At 39.2% G+C, this 12,012-nt stretch overlaps 1 long non-coding RNA gene across 2 annotated transcripts in view; it reads left to right on the forward strand.

Annotated features, from left to right (window-relative positions):
• The window catches only part of LOC126950821 (uncharacterized), an 89,944-nt gene extending 79,255 nt beyond the window's left edge, over window positions 1–10,689 (forward strand). For both annotated transcript variants that reach the window (XR_007724298.1, XR_007724297.1), the window contains 2 exons: window positions 1,691–2,245; window positions 6,396–10,689. This is a non-coding gene — a long non-coding RNA (uncharacterized LOC126950821). The remainder of the gene's footprint in view (window positions 1–1,690; window positions 2,246–6,395) is intronic.
• Window positions 10,690–12,012: the final 1,323 nt, after the last annotated feature.

Below are 12,012 nucleotides of genomic sequence, written 5' to 3' on the forward strand. Positions count from 1 at the left end.
GATTGACAGCTCTGGCAGGGCCACCTCCGGTTTCCTGTTCTTTGGGTTGCCATGGTGGCAGGGGGCAGGTAGCAGGGGGGAGCACTGGCTACCAGAGGAGGGGTAGCTTAATGAAGCCAATAATGCTTCAGGAATTGGGGGAGAAAAAGCCAGGCTTAAAGAGATCCCAACCAAGAAATACTATTATTTGGACTACGAGAGCTCAAAGGCCTTTCCAGTGCCAGCACTCAGTGACTTCATAACTATGAAGGGAAAGGGCAGAGTGGTATTGGGGAGTATCTGCTAAGGGAGCCAAAAGTTTTACCAGCCTTTGCCTGTCCCCATGACACCTCTTTTATTTCCTGTCCTTCCCATTGCTACGGTAATTTGCATGGGTAGTCACTATGCCTATTGTGTTTATTGCTTTATCGCAACACTTAGCACTGTGTCTGACACATAATAGAAAATTAATACATATTGCTGAATGACCTTTATGACTGTCTATATCTATTTGAAGTAAAATCCCATTGAACTATTTCCTTCTGTATAGTCTATTCAGACTTAACACCTTGGTTAACAAATAAACAAATTAAACTTGTGCATAGGACAAAAGACTACAAGGAAATTATCAAAATATTAATAACTTCCTTTGGGAAATATAAATATGTTTATTTCTCTCTGTTCTATTTTGGTTTAACTTTCTTTTTCTACCTTTCTATAATTAAAAAAGTGTGTTAACTTTTGTAATAAAAAAATCTTCAGCAAACTTTATTAAAAAATGTAAAATCTTTTTTTGGGGAAACTATGTTCTGAAGAAATAACAACTACTGTCTAATGTTTGGGGTGCAGCCATGGGTGGGCTTCTGTGCACATATGTACATATGTAATACCTGTACATTCCTCCAATGGAGATGTTAATTCCTTCTTTTAAAGTTTAGTGTAACCAAATAAGAAAGACAAGCATTGTACTTGGTAAGCTCTTCCAGGACAGTAGCATTACACAATTCCTCCATGAACATCTGCGGAAGTGCTTCCCAGCTGATTAATTCTACAACCTCATCTCTTTCTGGGCCCATCTCCTCACTGCCAGCAGTGCCCAGCAGTGCCCAGCATCCTCCACTGCTGCCATACTGAATTGCTTGAAATTCCCTGAGGAAGCTAAGTCTTGTCTATTTCTGCTTTTGCACCTTTCCACCTAGGAAACACCTCTCCTTCAGAATGCAGCTCACTAAAGTGTCACACACTCCATAAAGCCCTTTCTGGCTCTTTTCCAAACTCTACTCTTCACCTTTATGGACAACTGATTCCCCATCCTCTGGGCATTCATTGCACCCCATGAGGATCCCCATCGCAGGCTTGCAACCCTGGACCGTGCTTATCTGCACAAGTTTGTTCCTCCACTACCCTTTGGCTCTCTGCAGGTGAGCAGCAGGTCTGAGTGCCAGAACCTAGCCCAATTCTTTGCACCTAGAAGGACCTTGAGGGTTGTTCGATAAAGGAGCAAAACTGACCTCAGCCTGCCAGTCCCAGTGACAGGTTAACGGCAGGTGGTGACATAGTGGGAAGAAATGCGTGGGGGGTGAGGACGTGTTTAAAATTATAATGAAAGTCAGAAAAAATGAGAATTTACTGCAGCCAACTTTTAGAGATGTAAACTGACTTGCCATTTGTTTTGGATCTCCCAATGCATTACTTTGTTGTTTTTGTCTAGAAATGTCACCTGAGATGATGCTGTTTATATCTTGTCTGTCACAAGTTCTACAGTTTGGTGGTAAGAACACAGAAACTGGCTTCTGTGCTGCTATGGTAATCATTACCTGTAAAAAACGAAATGAAGCAAATAACTTTTATCCTTGAGCCCATAAAAAATAAAAAAACAGCTCTGAGATACTGCCTAATTAAGATGTAAATGTTCACCCCATATACTCCAAGACAACTATGATAATTATAATAGCACAATTCACAAACATTTGCAAAGCACCTACCATGTGCCAGACACTGTTTGCAAGTGCTGGCACGGCTCTTGCCAAAGGACTGGGGACAATAGGTCCTTTCTACCACGGTGTGGCTTCATTCTTCCCTTCCCCCAATATCCATGGGGTACCATGCTCTGACCTCAGCCTGAAAAGCAAAAGGTATTTAACCCCTACCTGAACATGTGAAGGAGGGAAGCCTCTTCTCTTTTCCCACAGCTCCTTGATGAGAGATGCACCAACCATGGGGCTTCAGAGAATGAGGGAGACCATTGTTACAGGGAGATGCAAAGGTAAGGAGAGAGAGAAGAGGCTTTCATGTGCTGACGATGGGGTGGAAGGGCAGTAAGACAGGAGACTTGAGAAATGGGAATTGCAGTAAGGAGCTATCAAGACAAGAAATGTGTAAAGAGAATGAACTAGAAGATAGGAGAGAAAAATGGATAGATGGACGCTGGGGAAGAGACCAGATGTGGGAGAGCTAGAACTAGAGAAAGAGTGGTGAATGACAAAGCAGTTGTGTTACTTCACTGTGTCCCGGTTGTGCGCTTCTCTTGGAGAACCTGGGGCCTCTCATTGTTTAGTGACTTTAGCCCAGCTTGAGATCCTGGGTCAGCTGCCCAGGCTCATTTATTTACTTATAAAATGCAACCTATCAAACTTAGAATCTAATGAAGATTCTTCTCTTGGCATAATAGGGCCAGTCTGGGCATAGGGCATGATCTGGTTCCTAACCCACTCTCCAACCTCATTACCTCCTACTCACCCTTTTGCTCAATCCACACTGGGTTTCTTACTGTACATCAAACATTCTTCTCCTGCATTTGGCCTTAACATATAGGCCTTTAAGCCTATAACGCTCTTTGGGCAAATATTTACATGTCTGTATTTCTCAGTTTATTCAGATCTCTGCTCAACTGTTACCTGATCCTAAAAGTCTTCCCTGACAAACCTATTGAAAACAGCTTTCCTTATCAATCTTCATGCCCAAACTATGATTTTTTTCATATCCCTAATTACTATCTAACTTCACACATTTATCCCTTGATTCATTCAACATATTTATCTTTGCCATTTAGAAGATAAGAGCCATGTGTTGGGAGAGATTTCTCCATGAGTCTCACATTTCTGCCTTTCTTGTGAACAGAGACATGGACTTTGTTGCAAATGATCTCTTCTAGTTCATTTGTATAGTAAACACCCTGGAAAGTGGAGAGAGTGTCTCACTCCAGAGCAAAGACCAGGAAAGCTTAGTGACCAATTAGAAAAGATTCAGGTTCCCTAAACTCAGTGTTCTTCTCCTGCAATACAACCCACTGCGTGTTCCCGTCACCTGGTTCCGCGGATCCCAATTCTCACAGGGTGATGCCAGTGCAAGAAGAGGCTGTTATTCTGCATCCACTGAAAATGTTGCAGGCTAACTTTTAGCTTACAACTAGGGTAAAATGCTTTAAGAGTGGATAGTCAGCTATTTAATTACATTTAGTTACATCTTGGTAAAGTTCCTTCCCACCCTTCCCACACTGCTACCTATGCCCAGATTCCCTGTTCCTCTATTAGCCACTATTGGTGTCTAGAGCACAATAAATTGCAACCACCCTCAGTGGGGCATCCCAAGACCTAATCAGGACTCATATGAAATAGCTTAGGGAAATTCCTAACCAGTGGGCCTGATCTCAAATCTCCTATCTCCGCCAGATTTGCACCCAGGAAGTCAATTTAGATAATCCCCTGACTTTTCCCCAAGGCTTGCAGAGTTTGAATTTTATCTGTGGGAGTTATTTATAGAGAGTTTTCTTCGTGCACAAGCAAGGCTGAAAATTTACAAGGTTGTTTTCATAGCTCCCTGATCCTCAGCTGTCTTAAGAACATTTGATTCAAAGGGCAGTTTTGTAGCTAATGCTAGTGGATCAGTTGGTGAGACTGAATTGCTGTTTTGCCTGACTTAACCTAAGTATGGTTTTAAAGAGGTGTAATTATTTATTTGCATTGGTAATAGAAGCACATGCAACAAACTTTATCCCCAAAGGTCTATGTAATTGAGTTATGATAGATCAATTTGTATTTTCTCATTCAATTGCATTACAATTTTAGAGGTAAAAGTACTTATTCTCATTTCTTAATGGTCTACAAATGGAAGTGATTACTGCCTCAATTGTCATTCTCCAAATGTTTATTGAACACCTATAATATCCAAAGGATAGTGTTAGGCTTGCAATAAAGCTGGCAAACAAGTGCACCCTAATCAGGTTAGAGTATGATACGTGTCTTAAATATAAACAAAAGGTTAAGTATCAGTATAAGCAAAATGCCATGAAGGTTTCAGGAAATGGAGTGATGGGGAGTAAATAAGGTTCTTATATAACATCAAACACAGGGCTTGATTTAGACTAAGTTTTCAATAAGTGCTTGTATAATTGAATGCAGGAAAGAGAGCATATCTTTTGGGGAAGATCAATGATTTTATGGAATAAATGTTATTTCATATAGATCTTGAGAAATAGGCTAATGTAAAATCTCTGGGAAAGAGTCCAACATTTTAGTAAATGTATATGAAAGTGAGAAGATGGAATTCTCTGCCTTTGAACTCCTTTTACTAATGTTTCATGACTTTGTTCTCTCCTCTGCTTCTAATACTAAGTAGTATTAGTAATTATATTATTATTAATTACTACATCTTATACTATATAGTTATTAATATAATTACTGCAGGTATTTGTATTATATTAGTAATAATATAATTGTATATTAATGATTACAGTAATAATATAACTACTAGTAGTAATAATGACTAGTGAAGTGTCTTTATCATATTAATCCTTGTTTTCTTTTCTAATGCAAATAAATAATTTTGATATTGACTAATGCATTTTATTATATTTCCAAAGTCAGTTTAGAACCAGGACCACTCTAGACAAAATTGTAGTAAAGCAAGGGGAATTTGTCATCACTGTTCCTTTCCCAGGCAACACATATTCTGAAACATTATACTCACACCAGTATAGGCCATTCTTGGTTCCTAAATCTTAAAGAGTTCCCTGTCTGCTAATCCGTAGCTAAGTTGCTTGATAAACAAATGACCAAAAAAATAAGAATTATATTGTAATGGCTTGCTTTTATCTGGTGCTACATATTTAAAGATGGCAGCATGGAGCCAATCTGAAACTCATAGTCTTAAAGCGATGATTCAGATAGTGGGGGTTTTGTTCACTATGACGAGCTGGTGGTTGAAATACACTACACGCTGCTACATTTATACTATCTTCTTTGGAATCATAGAATTTTAAAGCTACAAAAGACCTTGGATATCAACTTTTAAAATAAGGAAATTGAGGCCTAGAGAGATGGAAGAAAACAAGTAAGCAAGAAAATAAGCAAACACAGATTATCCAGTCATGATTCACGCTAGCAGCATCAAACTAGATGAAATGAAAATTCAGTGCTTTTAATGTATAAGCTAGAGTTCTTAGCAATTTTAGGAGCCACTACTTATCATTGTTCTGAAATAACTTAATTTCTAATTAAGACCAGGTATCAAACTGACAGTTAATGGGTCTCATTATATGAAAAAAAATTCTGAATATTATGATTCAATTATATATTACAGGTTTGTTTTTTCTGGTTACATCAAAGACAAAGCAATTTTCATTATAGAAAATTTAAAAGCTAGTAATTTCTAAGTGACTGCTCTAAGATCATACAAAGTGTCAGTGGTTCAGCAGGGATTGCAACTGAAATTATTGGCCTGCTCTTTAAGGTTTTTAAGTCCCAGAACTTCTGCCGTGGACCCTTATTTCCCACAATATTTCCAGCTGTGTGTAAGTTTTAAACACATAAATGTATGCTTAAGTATTTGTGAATGTATTTAGGCAACTGCTGTCTGAAATCCAAAGAAGAATAATCTCTGATGTCAAGGAGTTTCTATCTGGCTGGGAATTCTCAAGAAGTATATTCTATCCAGGAACAAGAAGGTTAGATAATCATATGGCTTGTAAGCTTCCACAGATGGTTTATACCTTGAAGTAAGTAATAGTAACAGTAACATAAACTAGAGCAAAGTTTTTGACGAAAGGCCCTAGAAGCTCATAGATTTTCTGTCTGACATTTTCACTCCTTTCAAGCCACATATTAATGATGCTGACCTTTTTAGTAATTTGATTCTGACAGTGACACAGCAGCAACAGTACTCAAAGGCTGACAGCCTGATGTGGGCAAGCCAGGGAAGTAATTACTGCTTTAAATCAAAGAAGAACTATTTGTGCTTCTGTAGCAGGAAAATTCCGTGTTAAGCAGGAACACTTCCATGCTCTGAACCATGTTGTATCCATCATCTTTCTGTGGGTTTACTTCCCAGGGTTCAGAAAAACTGGCTGCCTATTTGTGCCTCCAGACATAATAAGCATGTTTTTTTGTTTGTTTGTTTGTTTGTTTGTTTGTTTTAAGACAGAGTCTTGCTCTGTTGCCCAGGTTGGAGTGCAGTGGCATGATTACGGCTCACTGCAGCCTCGACCTCCTGGATTCAGGTGATGTTCCCACCTCAGCCTCCTAGGTACCTCAGACTACAGGTATACACCATCACACCTGGCTAATTCTTTTGTAATTTGGTAGAGATTGGGTTTTGCTATATTGCCCAGGCTGATCTCGAATTCCTGGACTCAAGTGAAGACAGACCCTGGAAATGTTGGACTAAGATCTCAGTATCCTATAGATAAATTTACGGTGAAATGAAGGTGCTTATGAAAATGCATTTTCGTCACATAACCTTCAGGCCATAGTTTTGGATAAGAAGGAAAAGGGCAAGTTAAAGAATATTTTTAACTTAAAAAGTGTAAGCAAACTCAGTTTGCAAAAGACTAATTGGATTTTCTGCCTAGCCATTCCTTATTTCCCCATTGCATTGCACTTTTCCTGGAAGAATTAGATCAGGCTGGGCAATTTAGCTTTTGGTTTGTAACCAGATTCATTTCCTATCCCTCCTGGGTTTTAGCAGAGTTAGCTTTTAAACTATAGGAGGGAAAAACCACATTCTCACACTCAGAGCCAAGATTTCAAAACGATTTTTCAAACACCATTGACTTCTCTAATTATCAAATTCAATTCTTCAGCACTGTACTTGGACCATTCTAAACTATCTAGTTTCTCATATCTACTGATGATATAGCCAAAGGGCAGAGACTAAATGTGGACTTCTTGCTCCTACTTACTGAATTTCCTCATTCATGAGGAATAACTCATGCTTTGTCCCCATGAGTATAGGGCCATCGTTTACCTACACAGCACCTTTGGAAAATGGCAAAATATCCCATCTTTGGGTAGATGTACAAATTACCTAGCAGAGGGTGATTTTGTGAGAAACAAAAGGGCCTCCTGCCTCTGAATAAATGCTGCCCTGATCTAGTGCTTTAGCTTTGCATCATAAATATAGCAGAGGGAGTTGAGCTAATACTAGCTGCTATAACAAACTAGCTCAAAATGACCAGTGGATTAAAACAACAGAAGTTCACCTCTAGTTCACGATAGTTACTTATCAACCTCCAATAGGCAGATGGAAGAAGGCAGAGAATGGAGAGGTCAACCTGCTTCTTGATCTCTTTGGCCTAGAAATAACATGCTTTACTTCTGCTCGTGTTCCACTGACAAGAACCAGTCACATGGAGCTTTCTAGAGGATGGGGGGAGTTAGGAGGTATAGTTCATATCTAGGTAGTCACTTTTCAGATACAAGGGAATTTCTGTGCCTTATGATTTAATAACATGCATTTTGAGCAAGTCAAAATGTTCTTGTGGAGCCCTACATTCACCAGGACACCGCAGAGCTGCTAGTGTTCAATTTAGGAGGCTGAGTTCCAAATGCTTTTCATATGCTAACGGCTTCAGACTATAAATTCATGTGAGCATGGACTTGGGAGTCAGCCAGAATTATATTTAAAATCTCACAAATTGCTTAGCCACTCATGGTCTCAGTTCTCTCATCTATACAATACAAAATAGAGATAATAAGAACCCCAGTTCAACATAATGAATCGAATGGCTTGTCTCTGTTCCTTTCTGAAGTCCCAGTAAAATAAATATGAAATGTAACAATGTTATAATCTTTAAACCCAATTGGACAGTGACAGCAGATAGAAATGTCAATACATTTTAGCTGATGGGTGGTGGACTCATGAAAGAGAACTGATTTGATGTAATGAAGCAAATAAAACTTTATAATATAGTGAGGGGGTGAAGAAAGCCAGCAACAAGCAAACTGATTTATACCACAGAACACTATAAAGGCTCAGAAATTGGAGAAAGGAGGTACATCTGAAGAAAAGACTGTAAGATCGAACTGAAAACAAGATTAACTGCCACCATCCTGGGAGCTGGAGAGAGATGCAGTGCCACGTGAAACATGGGCTTACAGACAAGTCTGTGAGTAGTATGGTAAAACCCTTATCTTTTTCTCCTGCTTGGTTCCCAGATTTTGAGAAGCCAGGATTACATGTGCCCTCTTCTGGAGAAACTTCTGGGCAAAAGAAAAGGCCTATACACATCCTCATTGGGGGTGTATTAGTTGCTTGTTGCTGCTGCAACAAATTCCCACAAACTTGGCAGCTTAGACCAACACAAATTATCTTACACTTATGCAGGTCAAATATCCAAAATGGATCTCTTTAGACTAAAAGCAAGGTGTTGGCATTCTGGGGGATCTGAGGAAGCATGTTCACTTGTGTTTTCCAGCTTCTACAGGCTTCCCACATTCCATGGTTTGTGGCTCTCTTCTTTCATCTTCATCTTCAACGTCAGCAACATCAGACCAACTCTCTTCCACACTGCCATCTGTCTGATTCTTTCTTCTAATTACCTCTTCCACTTTTAGGTGCCCTTGTGATAATACTGGGCATCCCAGATAATCCAGGAAAATCTCCCTATTTTAAGGTCAACTGATTAGCAACCTTAATTCCATCTACAACCTTAATTTCTTATTGCCATGTAACCTGATACAGTCACAGGTTCTGGAGATGAGGACATAGCTATCTTTGGGGAACATTTGATCTCATCTCACAAAAATGCATTTGTGTCCTAGACTAATCACCTTGTGAGGTCCACTGGCTGCCAAGCTGTGCCCATGCAGACAGAGCTCCCAACTGGCTTTTTAGAGCCTCTCCCTTATACATGAACAGTCAAGGACCATCAGACATTAGGATACCTCTCAGAGGTAAGAGAAACGCATACAAGCACACTCGAACACATATCCATGCACTGCACTACACCACACACACCCACACTTATACTCAGATCCCTCTCACCTCTCACCCACCAGGCCCACAAGGGTGAGAGGAATGTGAGTATAAGGGTGGTTGGGTTTGGTTATAGTGCAATGCATGGATAAAGGCTCACCCCCTGACCTTTTGTAGGGTTCTGTGGTATAGATCAGTTTGCTTGTTGTCGTGAACTAGCTTTTAGCTTAACAACCTCTGCTGTATTTATGATTATGGCATCCCTGACTACAGATAGAGCAAGGATCTTCATCAGGCACATGGAGCCATTCCAGAATGAATAGGGCTTGCTGTATATTCTCCTGCTTTTCCCCTAGAGTTAGAACAGAAGGAAGGCTGGAACTACTTATCAAAAAGCAGATGAAGCTGGGGCCTATTGCCCTCAGCATCTGGGGCCTATGGTCCCAGGCCAAGTAAAAGAAGAACTATGAAAGAATTGTTCTGGCCGTGTGTGAAAAGATTAGAGTGTGAGGTAAAGTTGGAATACCCTGGTCTACTAGGCTGCAGACAAATGGGCCAGGTCAGAGAGAGCTGTTGAGATGTCGGGTAACATGAGAGGCTGGGGACATGGCCACATAGGCTACATGGTTTCACCCTGTATCTCTCCCATTCTTCCCCTTCTCTTTTCCTTCCTTAATCCTGCTATTTCTTTCTTCCTTCTCTATAACCTTCCCTACTTTGGATTTTGTCCAAATCTCATATGAAATTATAATCCCAAGTGTTGGAGGTAGGGTCTAGTGGGAGGTGATTAGATTGTGGGGGCGGATTTCTCCCTTTGGTGCTGTTCTTGTGATGGAGTTCTCATGAAATCTGATTGTTTAAAAGTGTGTGGCACCTTCCTCTACTCCAGTCTAATGTCCCCTTTGCCTTCCACCATGGTTGTAAAGTTTCCTGAGGCCTCCGCAGAAGCTGAGCAGATGCCAGCATCATGTTTCCTGTACAGCCTGTGGAACGTGAGCCAATTAAACCTCTTTTCTTTATGAATCAGATATTTCTTTATAGCAGTGAGACAATAGACTAATACACTTCTCCTCTTTTTTTTTCCGTCAATGTCCCTGCATATCTTTCTGTCTCTGTACCTATTTGTCACTTAAACTCTCCATATTATGACAATATCCTCTTAGTTTACACATAAATACGTACCAGAGTCAATGTACCTTTCTCCTCATTTTCCTGAAAATGAGTTTGATAGATTATTGCCATTTCTGGCATATTATATCACCTGCCTCCCCAAGATTTCTAGGAATATATGAAACAGGAAATGTAATAAATTGCTTTTCTTTCATAATAGGCTTTCATCAGGTATACTCTGAGGAAGTGTGTTAATGGAAGAGGTAGAAGTTTTATTGTCTCTAATCAATAAACCTAACTAAAACATTCCAAGTGCTCCGCAGTTTTTCCTTGAGTTAGTGGCATCTCATGGTTACATGAGATGGAGTGATGATTTCTGGAGTGATGATGGCATCAATGAATGCTAAATGCTGGGGGAGAGCTTGGGGTTAGCTCAGAACATTCTGGCCCTATTCTGGTGATTATCCTCCTAATGCCTGCCAAGAGGAAAGCTTTGAAGTTCTAGTTCCCAAACTGAGCATTCACTAGAACCATCAGAAACATCCCAACAGGCAAGGGATAAAGGATCATGAGTTATGATGACTCTTAAAAGTGAAAGGAAGAAAATTGGATTATTCTCAAATATGTCATTAGATTTAGGTTTCTATATGATCATGTCCAAATTGATATAAAAGAAAAAAAAACTTGCTTCAAAACATCTTAAAACCCTCTAACATTAAGTTCTTATATACTTAACTTGTTTCATAAGGTGTAACTAATGTTTAAATTTGTATTGAAATAATACATATATGCAGCCTAAAAATTAAAACAGTACTACAAGGTTTATAATGAAAAACAGCAACTCCACATTTCCCCAATTCTGATTTCTACTCCTATAGGTAAACATTCCATTCTTTTAGCTGTTTCTTCTGTTATTTATCTTCATCTTGCTAGATAAATACTTACACTGCCATTTCTTGATCTTCCAATTTTAAACACTTGATTTCCTACAATATAAAATAGGGATTTAGACCTCTTGCTCCATGTCCCCTTTGCACACTTGCAGATTTATTCCAAATATATTGACATCATAAATTTTGGTTATATCAATATTCAGGACTCAACGTTGTTATGTTTACATTAATAGCCATCACAGCTGGGCCACTGGCAATGGTGTCATTGCATTATATTTCTCATCTAGCTTTTCTATTTCAATGAGAGTAATCATTGCTTTTATGATGATTTGCTTAGATTTTGATGTCCTTTCATTTCCAAATTCTCTACCAGATCTGTAAGATTCCTCTCATTATAGTCAGGTTTATCACAAATTCTATGCATTATTTTTAGTTTTTCTTAAAGACATCCCCTCTGGAGGCTTCCATTCTCTTACTCCTAGCTGCACTGGTCTTGTTGAACAGACTGTGAAACAACTGGGTATTTTGGGGTCTTCTCTTTTTTTCCATGTAAATCTTGCCTGTTTGATTCTAAATCCCTGTCCCTCCTTATTTTTTGCATATTTCCCTTTTTAAAGAAATGGAAAACATCCTTTAGCAACTTTCTAAGAAGGGAATAATAGGGATAAATATTTTGAGACTGTCTATAAATGAAAATCTTTTGATATTCCCATAATTGAGTGGTCATTTATATGGGCCCTGAAGGGTTAGAATTTAAATTTTACTCGATATTTAAAAGGCATTTCTCCATTATCTTCTGTAGTCTAGCTTTGCTGTTGATAAATTCAGTACCATTCTG

The sequence above is a fragment of the Macaca thibetana genome, chromosome 1, assembly GCF_024542745.1.
Source record: "Macaca thibetana thibetana isolate TM-01 chromosome 1, ASM2454274v1, whole genome shotgun sequence".
NCBI lineage: Eukaryota > Metazoa > Chordata > Mammalia > Primates > Cercopithecidae > Macaca > Macaca thibetana.